The sequence below is a fragment of the Balaenoptera physalus genome, assembly GCF_965194825.1.
Source record: "Balaenoptera physalus genome assembly, chromosome: 7".
NCBI classification, from domain to species: domain Eukaryota; kingdom Metazoa; phylum Chordata; class Mammalia; order Artiodactyla; family Balaenopteridae; genus Balaenoptera; species Balaenoptera physalus.
Genome location: NC_138886.1, coordinates 72,031,136 through 72,046,759, shown reverse-complemented (window position 1 = coordinate 72,046,759; position 15,624 = coordinate 72,031,136). Strand labels below are relative to the sequence as shown.

At 35.8% G+C, this 15,624-nt stretch overlaps 2 long non-coding RNA genes and 1 pseudogene across 3 annotated transcripts in view; all 3 read left to right on the top strand.

Annotated features, from left to right (window-relative positions):
• LOC309664791 overlaps positions 1–15,624 on the top strand; it is a 324,842-nt gene that overhangs the window by 119,135 nt on the left and 190,083 nt on the right. The window lies entirely within an intron of this gene.
• Positions 1–15,624, top strand: part of LOC309664785 — a 223,494-nt gene that overhangs the window by 58,852 nt on the left and 149,018 nt on the right. The gene's annotated exons all lie outside the window — the stretch shown is intronic.
• LOC309664768 (ribosomal protein eL42-like pseudogene) overlaps positions 1–15,624 on the top strand; it is a 33,529-nt pseudogene extending 17,905 nt beyond the window's left edge. The window contains exon 1 of the transcript in view: positions 1–15,624. This exon is cut by the window's left edge and continues 17,905 nt beyond it. The product of the transcript in view is annotated as a ribosomal protein eL42-like pseudogene (transcript).

The following is a 15,624-nucleotide window of genomic DNA, read 5'->3' as shown; positions in this document are numbered from 1 at the left end:
AGCTAAATTACAACACATTTTCTTCTTTACTATCCCAAATGTCTTTTTAAATATCAATTCAATGAGTACTAGTCTAGTTTATTCCATATAGATCATATCCCTTAGGGATTTATTATTTAGGTTTTCTTTGTATTCATGGCATTTTATCCCAAAGTGGAGTTCTGTCAGAATATTTTCTTCTTTTCTTACTAAAAATTATCTCAGGCTCAAATTAATAACTAGATTGCAAAAATTATTTTCCTAACTATTTAAATTATTTGAAGACCTTCAGTATAAATTAACTGAGTAAATAAAATGAGCTATTACCATATAATAAAGATAATTTTTGTCAATCCCCAAATGGAATATGCATGACCACTAGAAACTGATACCTGTGAAAGAATTCCCTGATCCAGTTAAATGTAAGTATGTAAATAAATTTTATCATGAAAAAGAGTCAGTTGTAAAAACAGGGGAATTTCTCCAGGCATTTCAAAGAAGGAACTTAATACAGGGAGTTAGTGCTTACAGACCTGATAGAAAGGCTGCGGGGAAAAGACAAAGGAAAAGACTGCTGGGTTTTAGGAAATTAGGATACTGTAGACGGTTAAGGAAATTGCCACTAATGAACTCAGCTGACTGTCGCACTGAAGCAGAGATCTGCCATGTGCCCACTGTTGCCTGCTAATAAAAGTGACCTCTTTCCCCACTTCCAAATATCATGCAAATGTCTCATTGGCAGAATCTAACCTAGAGCCCTATTAGCCAGGGCTTATTGCTATTAATAGCCAAAGGGCCAGAAACAAACGCATAAGCTTTCTCCTGAGCAAGTCTGGAAAGTGTTACTTGATAAAAATACCATTTTTTGTTTGTTTTTTAATGTACAGATGTGGTGGCCATTTTTTTTTAATGGATGCAACTTCTTTGACACCTCTCCCATCTAGAGGTGTATTCTACGTCTTCTCCCTCCCCTAGAATCGTGGGGTCCTTAGGGCTGCTCTGAAGATAAAGTACGGGAGAAGTGAATTCATGAGACTTGTGGGGTTGGGCTATAAGACCAGAGAACTTCTGCTTGGCTCTCTTGGAATGCTTGGTCTCAACACTATCCAACTCAGAACACAGCCACAATGCTGAGAGGGGCTCTAGAGACAGTCCCAGATGAGCCCAGCTTTGAGTCACCCCAGCCCAGACATCGGATATGTGAGGAACAGAGCCTCCAGATATTTGTCCCACACTATTCCACTCACCCCCAGCAATGTGAAGCTTGATATATATCATAGAACATCGACAAGCCATCCCTACAGTGTCTTGTCTGAATGTCTGACCCACCGAATTTATAAGCATTACAAAACAGTGGTTTTACACTACTAAGTTTGGGATGGTTTATTACTCAGCAATAATTCCTTGAACAACTCGTGAAAACATGTGAGAGAAGAAAAAATAATGAAGTGGATGGAGACTCTGAGACTGCAGAACTCATCTCGAGTATGCAAATTTGAAAGTTGTTAACAGGTAGCCTAACAGGTAAGGTTTATGCACAAAGCTATACAATTAGGCTTACAATCATCTGTTATAAATCTGTAGCATTTGTCTTCCTCCATTTTATTTCTTCTCCAGTTAGATAATCTTAAGTCTGGGCCCTGAAATCTCAGAGGGAACAGATCTGGTAGGTCTGGGTCTTCTTTACCCATTCCCATATCATCACCCAAATTACACAGATATAGTGTAATTTGGGTCTTTATTAACAAGTTACAATTTTCAAAGATACTGCACAATCTTGCCACATTAATGAACTCTCATCCACACAGTCCCAGAGGAAAAGAAGGAACAAAAATTCCAATTACCGAATCCATTTGCTAAGAAAACCGAGTTCCCTGTAAGTGGTGCCTATCATATTTTTCTAAACCTTTCCCTTGAGTTTGGCAATTCAGTTATACAACATTCTTATTGCTAAGTTTCTCTTCTGTTGCTTCCTCTCACTTTTGGTCCAGATGTTCTCTTTGATTTTTATTTCTTTGTTCCTTTTGCTGTGCTATTTAGAGTGGTGGTTTTTATAAACTTTTATGTGACATTGTATGTTATCAAGCACCTCAGGGATTGGATCTATTCATTTCTCCATTCTGTACTCATTACCACCTCTTTCTCTACATGTTTGAGTGTTACGTGTGTATGAAACTGTAGCTCGGTCCTATGGCAAGTGAAAGTACTGACAACATAGGTCCTTGTACAAGGTACTTCCTCTCTGATGGAGATAGAAATAGAATATACAAATAGCATGAAAAAATGTGTACGTGAGAAACACAAGTAAAGGAAAACAAATCTGCTGTACTTATGACACAGTAAGAATAGTTTTATAGTTTGACCAGGCTCAGCTACAGGACATAGTGGGAACTCTGCGGCTTCAATGATTGGCCCAAAAAGTACTGAGCTTGAGTTCCCTCTACTTTCTCTCCACTTGACTGAGCAACTAATGCATGCCAGGTAGTATGCTAGTCAGTCTGCATTTTTATTTACCTGACTCAGTGCTTAGCTTGCCACTTACAATATTGGCTAATTAACTAAAAGCTCAAGCCAAGACAACAAATTTGAGGGTTTGTCCAAGGCAAGGGAAGACAGTTGGCTCAAAGGCGACAAACTGTGGAGTGGCAGTGCTACAGTTGTAAGTGATTGGTCCATTAAAAGCAGAATCCTGGTCAAGTCTTTCATATGCTGGCTACCTACTCTGTAATCAAACTATGCTAAGTCTCTGCCTACAAAGAGTATAGGTATCACAGGAGAAGTATATATAAGATTCAGTGGAGGTACAAAGAACAGAAAACTCTAACCCCAGAGGGAAGGTGAATAAGTAAGGCAGGGATACAAGGTATCCAATGACCCAAGCAGCTGGATTATAGTTTAGAATAGAGCTACTTTCCTCAAAAGTAAACTAGCCAATCTAAAACCCAAACAGATACTGATACAAAACACCATGGATGAATAGCAAAAACATTATGTTTAATAAAATAAGAAAGACGTAAATGAGTATATGTCCTAGGACTCCATTAGAAGAAGTTCAAGAACAGGCAAAACTAATCTATGGTGAAAGAAATCATAACAGTAGTTGCTTCTGCAGAGTACTGGCTGGAAAGAAGCACAAAGGAATTTTCTAGGGTGAAATATTCTATATCTTGTTTGAGTGTTAGTTACAAGACAGGATACATTTGTCAAAATTCATTAAATTGTGAACTCAAGATCGTCTCAGTCTCTTAGTCTGCTTTATGCTTGGCTTCTCAGCCTCTCAGCCTTGGGCACTTATACATCAAACTCCTTGAAGATAAGGACAACAGCAAATATTTGGTTCATTTCAATGTATTTCCCTTCGCTCCAGTAACCAGGGCCCTCAAGTCCTGAAGGACGTGAAAGCTCAGCAATACCAGTAAACAGTTCATTTTGTATATTATTTTTTTTAACATCTTTATTGGAGTGTAATTGCTTTACAATGGTTTGTTAATTCCTGCTGTATAACAAAGTGAATCAGCTATACATATACCTATATCCCCATATCTCCTTCCTCTTGCGTCTCCATATATTATTATTATCATTTTTATTCTACTGTTTTTGTCTTATCGAGACACAAGCCAGTCTATTCCATCCAGAAGTAAAGGTCTAAAATAGATTTTAATAAAACAGTGTTGTGCCGACTGAGGAGCCATATGGAAAAAGATAAAACTGAGTCTGTTCTTCACACTGTACACCTGTATGAATATTAAATGGATCAGAATAAGAAACTACATAGGAGGAAAAAACATGAATGCATTCCTTTATAAGGCAAGGGTAGATAAAATTTTCCTCTGATTCAAAATCTAGAAGCAACAGAGGAACGACCTGACAAATTTAACTACATCAAAATTAAAAACTAAAAAATTTGCATAATGAAACACTATATACAGAGTGAAAAAGTCGATGAGCTTTCTCTCCATGATGATAGTGCCCCAACCAACATGGTAAATGTTCCTAAAACTCGCTGGACTTTCTGTAAGACATATGGCAAGCACCAACCCCACAAAGTGGCACCGTACACAAAAAGGTAAGGATTTTCTATATGCCCAGGGAAGGAGGATTTATGACAGGAAGCCGAATTATTATGGTAGGCAGACTAAGCCAGTTTTCCAGAAAAAGGCTACAACTATAAAGAATATTGTGCTCAGGCTTGAATGTGTTGAGCCCAACTGCAGATCTAAGAGAGATGTAAGCATTTTGAACTGGGAGGAGATAAGAAAATAGAGGGCCAAGTGATCCGATTCTAAGTTTCACCTCTTGTTTTACTATGAAGACAATAAAATCTTGAGGTTATGTTCACTTCAAAAAAAAAAAGAAAGATTAATGATAAACTTAGAAAAATGTTTGCAACTTAGAGTTTTGATATCCTTATTATTTCAAGCACTCCTCATAATTGAGAAGAAAATGATCAAGTTCTTAATACAAAAATTGACATGAGATATGAAGAGAACACAGAAAAGGAAATTAAGATGCATCTGTGTGTGTGTGTGTGTGTGTGTGTGTGTGTGTGTGTGTGTGTGTGTGAAACTAATGCTAACTTCTCATTCCTAACTAGGGAAATGGAGATTTTAAACTATATTCTGTAGACTTAATTTTAGTACTACTATTAGTTTTTCTATTTTTAAACCATTATAGGTACTTGGATAAGTTGAGTAAGTAATTGTTTTAATGTTGGTGAGAATAAGGATTTTCAGTTTGAGAGACAAAAGTCCTAGAAATAAAAACCCTACATCTCAAAATTGAATTAGAAATATTAATGTAAAATTAGTTCATCTCTTTTGTTTTAAAAAAGACCTGGAAGCAGTGGAAAGTGAGGTGCAATGAGCAACCCTAGAACACAGACTGTGATCTCTAATTCCCATTCCCCACACAAAGGAAGGAGGAAGTTCTTTGGGAAAAGATTGAAACCAAGTCCACCATAGCTCATACCCTCTTGACCAAGTAGATGAGTGGCAATTTTTCTATATAGAATACTTATAGCTAACAAACACATGAGGAATGTTAGAATTAGAAACTCGCCATTTTGCAAGGTCTAATGAAAAAACATTTTCAAACAATTGTCATGAATGCACAGTAAAACTATTAAGAGAAAAGTTGAAGTGACCAAGAAGCATTCAGCATTACCAAACATTAGAATACTGGACATTTTATGTGTCTCTAGCTGTGAATTTGAGGTACAAAGTACCATTTATGAGGTTTAGGGAAAAAATTTAATGTGATCCAGTCATGCCTTTATATCTAAGTTCATTCTGCCATAATGTGGATCATGCAAGAGCAAGTAAAATTGTGCCACTGTAAGTAAATCCAGTCGTAAAAGACAACTGGTCCAATTTTTTCAACAAGTCAATGGCATGTGAGAAAAAAGGGAAAAAGAGACTATTCTAGACTAATAGTTAAGGAGATGCTTAAGAGCCATAACAACCATATGCAATGAGTAAATCTTTGAGAAAAAATAACTAAAAACATATTTTTTATACCACTGAAGAAATTTTAACATGGACTAGGCATTCTAAGTTATTAGGGAATTATTGGGGTTTTTTTAGGTGTAATAATAGTATTATGATTATGTGACAAAATATCTGTTTTAAGAATATATACATACAGAAGTGGATTAAAATGACAAAATGCATTTACTGTCGTTGTTAAATACTATATATATTTCCCTACATCATTTGTAGAAATTAAGTTTTTTACATGTTTTAAATTATGTGTTAATGACCAATGTAAGTACAAGTCTTTTTATAACATTTATTTAGGCTGCCTCAATTCCTAGCTAATCTTGAGGTGGGGTAGTTCATATTTCCGAATAATTCACAGGAGGCAGAAAAGAGATTTATAACTAACTCTTGTTAGAGTGTGAGGCATTATCATTTTTTATATCATATTCCCATTAAATAATTCATCTCTAGTAACTCTGACTTTTATCCATGAGTCACTGTATAATAGAAAAACCTTTTTCCATCTAAGAAAAGGGGCAGTGAAGTATGCTATTTTTAAAACAAGAAAAAATTGACAGTTTTCAGTGGATGGAATCAGAACTCAGGATTAATGGAACAGTCCCCAAGGATGGTCAAATGTGATTCTCTGCAGATGGCTGCACAGGATGACACTTCATAAAACATCATTTCTCTGCTAAGCTGCACAGCATCTCTGGTGCTTCAAACATATTGTTTATCTCATCAAGAGGAGCAGGTTCTAAAGGTAAGAACTGAACAAGTGCCATTGTGCAGGAAATGGAGCAGATGGCCCATCTATGATGGTCTGCCTTTACTTGATGAGAGGCTCATCCAATCCCAAACAGACCAGTTGCCAATTAAAAGAAGTCTTGGCTGAGGGAATCTGTACTTTCCCGTGACAGATAATCGGCTTATCCATTTTCTCAGACTCTGCCCACTATCCATTTCCATCACTGCCCTCTCCAGAAATGAAGAAGCCCCTTATGACCAGTTCTGTGAAATATTTCATTGATACTTACTAATGAATGTCTGGATTTTACCCAAACTTCTTACCCCAGTTCTAGGCTACATTTTGTTTTCACACCACTTCTAGCCTGATCACTAACAAAGACACGTGTCTGTGTTTTGTAAAAGAACTTCAAAGACATGGATTAAACATGAGATTTGTTTTGACTTCCTTCTACCACAGAAATGGGCTTTATTAACTGTTCTTTCTAAACACATTTTAGGATTGTAACATTTTGGAAGAATAGAATTTATTTAAATTTTCACAAGAATGGGTGTAAAAAGATATTATGATTAGCAGGCATATTTTAACTTTCAAAGTTTAGAATCCTGAGCTCCAGTGTTATTTAAGGAAAACAATATGAGTCTGAAGACCATCAAGATTAAATGTCCAGTGCCAAGAACCAGGAGTCTACATTGAGGGAGGAGAAGGGAGTTTTCTGTTTATAAGAGGATCCTTTGACCAGGTCAGTCAGCTCATGATAGTTAGTAGACAGCCTGAGTAACATGGATCAAGGTAAGAGCTACATAGCAAAGTAATGGGCCAAAAACTTGCCACGTCTGAAGAAAACCTGAAAGAAACAGTAAACCAGAAGAAGAGGGCAGTGGTTTGGATACAAAAGAGTAGGGAACAAAAAATGTATGCATGCAGAATTAGATCAGCTCTGGAAAGAATTTGGCTCTGTGTTTTTTTTAAACTTTGGTATGCTTTTTTCCTCAAAGTTGGGGCATTTTCCTACCACACCCCATATCTGTTAGATAATAAACCCTCTGGAAGCAGACTCCATATCTATGTGGTTCACCACTCTTTCTCTAATGCCTACCACAGTGCTTGATATCTAGCAGGTGCTCAATAAATTCCAATTCCTTCAATAAAGGAATACCTAGCACAGTGTAGAAACTGAGTAATTCATCTCTAAAATAATAAGTGAATGTTGACTAATACCCTGGGCATGACTAATCTGGAACACTATTTTTTGTTCTTTTTTGTGTTGAATTCAGGAGAAATAGGAGGGCTACCTCTCTAGTATTCAGAACATGGAGCCTCGGATTAATTCTTCTGTAACCCAGGCATTGAAACCATTTCAACTTATAGCTGAGTGCTTGAATTGTTAGAAATTTCAGGGGAATCAAAAGTTTTTTCTTATAAAGAAACTTAAAATATTCTGATCCTGCATATAAATTTTTTTTTTTTTTTACTTTTTTGACTTATTAAGAAATAGGTCCTTAACTTCTTTTTCCTGTATTTCATAACAGCTTTCAAAAAGATCTCCCTGCCTCCATGCTTCCCTGCACTTCATCTTCCACATGCCTCCAGCATAACCTTGATAAAACTCAGATTTTATCAGGTCACTAACTCTTATGTTCCAAAATCCCTCCATGGTTCATAATTCATGCCTTAGTGTGGCAGCAAATGCCCTTCATCTTCTATTTTCAGCCCCATCCAGGTCAGGCCTCTTTACCCACAGATCCCATCCATGTGCAACGCTCCTGCCACACCACACGTTTCATCAACCTTGAACTCTTCCATAACTTTTCCCTTGTTCTTTCTTCTTTCTTATATGATTCTTTCTTCATTTTCATCCTGGCAGTATCCAACTCCTCTGTCAAAATCTAGTTTAAATGCCACCTTCTCTGTGAAGCTTTTCTTGACTCATCCAGATAGAATTAATCACACTTTCTGTGTTCCCATACCTTAATGTAGAGTGAACAGATGGAAGCAAAAGCTTGGGAGCCAGAAAGATCTCATTTCCAATCCTGGTTCCTCTGCTCACTCTGACCTTGGACAAAACACTTAAGGACTCTGAACCTCCTATTTCTCTTTTATAAAGTGGGTATAATCATATCAACATGTCAGAGTTGCTGTAAAGATTGACTGTGATCATGGATACAAAACTCTTAGCATAGGTCTTGGCTACATAGTTAAAACTCAAAGGAGGGTACTTACATTGCTTTTATCACCTTATTAGTATTTCCTCATTCATCACAATCTGATTGGTATTATAGATAACTGCATACCTGCCTAATCATTGATACAATAATTTCCTGGGCTTGGCTGGGAAAATGTACCACTATATCAGAACTGTTGATTCATGTGTATGAAATCATTTGTGTTAAATTAACAGCATAAATATATATGCTGTTATAAATTGTCCTCTCCATAGCTTTGCACATAATAGTCCCCGAAAAGGCAGCAGGACAGGAACTACCCCTTTTTGCTTCCTTTTCACCCCAAAGTATGAAATTAACATGACTTTGTAAAGGTTTTAGAAAGTAACATATAAATCTACCTCTAATCTATATTTCTAACAACATAGCCGCTATAGGTAACTTGGGCTGAAATTGCATTGAGACTCCTGAATGATTCAGCTGACTCAGTTCAATTGCTACTTAAGTATGTGCTATGTCCAGGTCATTGGGAAAGCAGTGCAGAACACAACACAAAAAGCTTTCTTTCTAGTTCAATTAAAGTAAACAGTGACATGTGCCCTGTTGAAATAACAATAGCATCAAATGCACCTAAGATATCTAAACGGGATACATCTGTGTCACGCAATTGTGTAAGTCTCACCGGATCATATCTGTGCCTCTGGTCCCCAGGAGAAGCACTCCTACTCTAACATCAGTGTAATCCTTCCAGCTGTGTCACTACCCAGCCAAAACTCTTCTGTGGTTTCATATTTCTGACCTGCAGCACATAGTCCAAACTTTCAGCATGGCACAAAAAGCCTTGGAGAAGTGTGACCACAGCTATTTTCCTTGCCTTGCCTCCCTTGCCTTAGTTATAACTCCTATGTTCCAGCCATGGGAAAACTGTCTCCTTGGACTTTCAGTTTCAACTCCAACAGAGCAAAGAGCTTAGAAGTTATCATTCCTGTCCTTATAACAATTAAAACCTGGAAAAACTGAAAATTACTTTTCTTGGGACCATCAGAGAGAACTGAGGTTGCAGGGGAAACTATAATACTGAAAGCTGGAGAAATAGGCTCATCCAGAGACACACAGCCAAGATCTTCTTACCTGGATCAGAAACCCACTGGAGCCATAAATTGGTAGTAATACTTAAGTGGTATTTTGATGAACTGCTGGAGGCTGTGGGTGGAATAGCTGGAGAGTGAGAAACTCCTGAAGGCTGCAGTCTTAGGGGTTAGAGGACACACTTTCATGGGCTTTACTACCTGGAAACTCACCAGGTTCTCATGGTGAAGATCTGAGAAAGATCCCATCATGGCTCTGGCAGGGGGAGGGAAAGAGTAATTACTGTGAAATATGGCTACAGATTTCTCCATAATAAAGATCTACACTCCAGGTGAAAAGCCTTCTAGAACACTTTTCCTGCTGGGAAAGCGCATGCCTCTCACTCCAGTCACTTCTAGCCTTCTGGTCTCACCTAAGAATATGAAAACATAGTGAACAGGGGACCAGGCCTCAAAAAAATAGATTGAGAATGCTGCAGCCAAGAAAAAAGAGTTGAAAGTGGGGTATTGGAGGAAAGCTACACCAACGGAAAAACACTTGTGAAAGTCACAGTCCCAAGACACAGGCTGTGCAAAACAGATTTAATCAAAAGATTATAGAATGCTCCCCCTTCCCCATAAAATACCACAAGACAAACAGGGCTCCAGTATAATAACAGTGGATTGCAGCTGAATGAGCAGCAAGACACAAACTCTGTAAGGTGGAGTACTTATGGAAGCCCAAAGTCAGATAGGGAGACAGAAATGCAGACACTAGAGGAATCTGAAGACTTTAGCACCTAAAGCTAGAGCAAATATTAAACACAACCGAACTCTTAACCAGCTTACATAAATTCTCAAACCAAATACCTATATACCTCAATTCCATTACCTATTATTTATGTTTTAACCTAAAACACATCTAACTTTCATCAGCAACAAAATAATTATAAGATATATGAGAGGAAAAACAGTTGTAAGAGGTAAAGCAATCATCAGAACAAGAACTAGATATAGCATGGATTTGGGGACTATCAGAAAGGGAATTTAAAATAACTATGATCCATATGTTAAGGATTTTAATGACAACACGCAAGAACACATGGGTAATGTAAGCAAAAAGATGTATAATCCAAGAAGGAATCAAAAGGAAATTCTAGAAATCACAAAAAGTAGAACAGAAATGAAGAAAGTATTTGATGGATTTATCGATAAACTTGGCACAGCTGAGGAATGAACTAGTGATTTTGCAGATAGGTCAAAAGAAATTATGAACTGAAGTGCAAAGAGAACAAAGAATTTAAAAAACAGAATGGAATATGTAGAAACTGTGAGACAATTTCAAAAGGTGAATGAACACATAATTGAATGCAACGGAATTTTCCAAGTACCTTCAAAACTGATGACAGATACCAAACCACAGGTCCAGGAAGCTCAACAAGCACAAAGTAAAATAATGATAAACCACCTACCCCCATACACATGCACACACACACACACACACACACACACACACACACACACCCCTAGGCATATCAAATTAAAACTGCAGAAGACCAAATACAATAAGAAAATCTTAAAGATGTCAGAGGGGAAAAAGTAATAACTTATGAATAGAGGGGCAAGTATAAGAATGACAGTGGACTTCTCACTGGAAATCATATACTAAAGAAGAGACTGGAGTGAAATATTTGAAGTATTGAAAGAGAAAACCTCCAACCTAGAATTCTACATTAAGTGAAATCATTCTTTATAAGGGAAGAAGAAATACGGAATTTCCCAGACAAGCAAAAACTGAGGGAATTCATCATCAGACTTGCCCTGAAATCCAAAAAAGAGATTTTCATGCAGAAAGTAGATGATACAGGTCAGAAACTTGGATCTCCCTAAAGACAAGAAGAGAGAGAAAAAATAATTTTGCTTTTCTTATTCTTAAAAAAAAAACTTATCTTTTAAATCAATTAACACCTATCCCTCTGAAACTATTCAAAAGATTTGCAGAGGAAGGAATACTCCCAAATTCATTCTACGAGGCCACTATCACCCTGATACCAAAACCGGACAAAGATACCATACACACAAAAAAGAAAATAACAGGCCAATATCACTGATGAACATAGGCATAAAAATCCTCAACAAAATATTAGCAATCTGAATCCAAAAATACATTAAAAGGATCATACACCATGATCATACACTTGATCTCACTATCCCAGGGATGCAAGGATTTTTCAATATCTGCAAATCAATCAGTGTGATACACCACATCAACAAATTGAATAGAAACCACATGATCATCTCAATAAAGGCAGAAAAAGTTTTTGACAAAATTCAACACCCATTTATGATAAAAACTCTCTAGAAAGTAGGCATAGAAGGAACATACCTCAACATAATAAAAGCCATATATGACAAACCTACAGCTAACATCATACTCAATGGTGAAAAGCTGAAAACATTTCCTCTAAGATCAGGAATAAGACAAGGATGTTCACTTTCGCAACTTTTGTTCAACATAGTTTTGGAAGCCCTAGCCACGGCAATCAGAGAAGAAGAAGAAATAAAAAGAATCCAAATTGGAAAAGAACTGTCACTGTTTGCACTATGATACTATACATAGAAAATCTTAAAAATGCTACCAGAAAACTACTAGAGCTCATCAATGAATTTGGCAAAATGACAAGATACATAATTAATACACAGAAATCTATTGCATTTCTATATACTAACAATGATAGATAAGAAAGAGAAATTAAAGAAACAATCCCATTTACCATCACATCAAAAAGAATAAAATACCTAGGTATAAACCTACTTAAGGAGACAAAAGACCTGTACTCTGAAAACTATAAGATGCTGATGAAAATATCGAAGACGACACAAAGATGGAAAGATATATCATGTTCTTGGATTGCAGGAGTAAATACTGTCAAAATGACTATCCTACCCAAGGCAATCTACTGATTCAGTGCAATCCCTATCAAATTATCAATGGCATTTTTTCACAGAACTAGAACAAAAAAATTTTAGAATTTGTATGGAGATACAAAAGACCCCAGATAGATAAAGCAATCCTGAGAAAAAAATGGAGCCAGAGGAATCAGGATCCCTGACTTCAGACTATATTACAAATCTACAGTAATCAAAACAATATGATACTGGCACAAAAACAGAAATATAGATCAATGGAACAGGATAGAAAGCCCAGAGATAAACCCATGCACCTGTGGTCAATGAATCTACAACAAAGGAGGCAAGACTATACAATGAAGGAAAGACAGTCTCTTCAATAAGTGGTGCTGGGAAAACTGGACAGCTACATGTAAAAGAATGAAATTAGAACACTCCTTAAAACCATACACAAAAATAAACTCCAAATGGATTAAAGACCTAACTGTAAGACTGGACACTCTAAAACTCTTAGAGGAAAACATAGGCAGAACACTCTCTGACATAAATCACAGCAATACATTTTTTGATCCATCTCCCAGAGTAATGGAAATAAAAACAAAAATAAACAAATATGACCTAATTAAACTCAAAAGCTTTTTCACAGCAAAGGAAACCATAAACAAAACGAAAAGACAACCAACAGAATGGGAGAAAACATTTGCAAACGATGTGACTGACAAAGGATTAGTCTCCAAAATTTACAAACAGCTCATGCGGTTCAATACCATAAAAACAAGCAACCCAATCAAATATAGGCAGAAGACCTAAATAGACATTTCGCCAAAGACGACGTACATATGGTCAATAGGCACAGGAAAAGATGTTCAACATCACTAATTATTAGAGAATTGTGAATAAAAACTACAATGAGATTTCACCTCACACCAGTCAGAATGGTCATCAACAAAGTCTATAAACAGTAAATGCTGGAGAGGGTGGGGAGAAAAGGGAACTCTCCTACACTGTTGGTGGGAACGTAAATTGGTACAGCCGCTATGGAGAACAGTATGGCAGTTCCTTAAAAAACTAAAAATAGAGCTACCATATGATCCAGCAATCCCACTCTTAGGCATATGTCCAGAGAAAAACTTGGTTCAAATGTATACATGCACCCCAATGTTCATTGCAGTACTGTTTACAATAACCAAGACATGGAATCAACCTAAATGTCCATCAACAGATGAATGGATAAAGAAGATGTGGTACATGTATACAATGGAATATTACTCAGCCTTTAAAAAGAATGAAATAATGCCATTTGCAGCAACATGGATGGACCTAGAGATTATCATGCTAAGTGAAGTAAGTCAGACAGAGAAAGACAAATATCATATGATATTGCTTACATGCAGAATCTAAAAAAAATGATACAAATCAAATTATTTACAAAACAGAAACAGACTCACAGACTTAGAGAATAAGCTTGTGGTTACTGGGGAGAAGGTTGGGGTGGGGATTGATTGGGAGTTTGGGAATGATATGTACACATTGCTATATTTAAAATAGATAACCAACAAGGACCTACTGTATAGCACAGGGAACTCTGCTCAATATTCTGTAATAACTTTAATGGGAAAAGAATTTGAAAAAGAATAGATGCATGTAAATGTATAACTGAATCACTTTGCTGTACACCTGAAACTAACACAACATTGTTAATCAACTATACTCCAGTATAAAAAAATTTTTAAAAAGATAACAGTTTTAAGTCATAAGAGTAACAATTTATTGGATGATTGTACCATGTGGCTAAGTGAAATAAATAAAAACAATATCACAAAGGATATAAGGGAGGAAACGGCAATACTCTGTTATAAAATACCTATACAACTTGTGAATCAGCATAGTTTTGAAGGTGGAGTTAGATTGTTAAAAAGTGTATATATAAACTGTAGGTCAATAAACAATTTGAAAAGAAGTATAATTGTAATGCTGAGAGGAGATTACTGAACATTTTATATGATTCCATTTTAAGACTAGAGAAAACAGAAAAAAAGGAGGGAAAAACAAACAAGTGACAATAGACAAGAGATACAAACACAGTAGATGTTAACACAATTATATCAATAATTACTTTAAATGTGAATGGTCTAAATACACCTATTAAATACCTACATTGTCAAATTGGATAAACAACACAAGACCTAACCATATATTGTCTATTTGAAAACCACATTAAATATAAAGAGACACAAGTTAAAAGTAAAGAGATTGACAAAAACATACCATGCTAACACTAATCCAAGAAAGCAGAAGTAGCCATACTAATTTCTGACAAATCTACATTCAGAAAAAGGAAGATTATCAGGGATTAAGAAAGGCATTACATAATGATAAACTGATCAATTCTCTAAGAATACATAACAGTCCTAAACATGTACCTAACAAGAAAGCAGTAAAACATATGAGGCAAAAATTAATAGAACTAAAAGGAAAAATAGATAAATCTACTACTAGATTTATAGATTTCAACACACTTCTGTTAGTAATAGGTCAACTGGCAGAATAGGAGTAAGGATATAGCTGAGCTTAACATCACTGGGCCATAAAACACCTAACAAAAATAGAACAGAAACTATACAGACTATGTTTTCAAACCACAATGGAATTAAACTAGAAATTAGTAAGAGAAATATAGCTGGAAAATCCCAGTCATTTAAAAACAAGAGACTTCTAAATAACACATGGGTCAATGAATGCTCAAGAGAAATTTTTATATATTTGAACTAGATGAAAATTAAAACACAATTTATCAAAATGTGTGGGATATAGCAAAAGAGGTAATTAGAGAAAAAATTATAGTGTTAAAATCACATATTAGAAGATAACAAAGGTACAAAATCAATAACCTAATCTTCCTCCTTAGGAAACTAGAATAATTTAAGCATAAAACATGGAGAAAAAAATAATAAAAATTAGAGCATAAATCACTAAAATTTAAGACAGGCAAATGATAGACAAATATCAATAAAACCAAAAACTGGTTCTTTGAAAATTTCAATAAAATTGGTAACAAAGAATAAAGAAGACACAAATTAACAATATCAGAAAGAAAAGAGTGTTCATATCATGTATATTAAAAGGATAACAAAGGAATACTATGAACTCTGTGCCCACAAATTGAATAACTTAGATGAAATGGACCATTTCCTTGAAAGACATAAACTACTAAAATTCACACATGGAGAAGTAACTTGAAAAAACCCTATCTATTAAAGAAATTATATTAATAATTA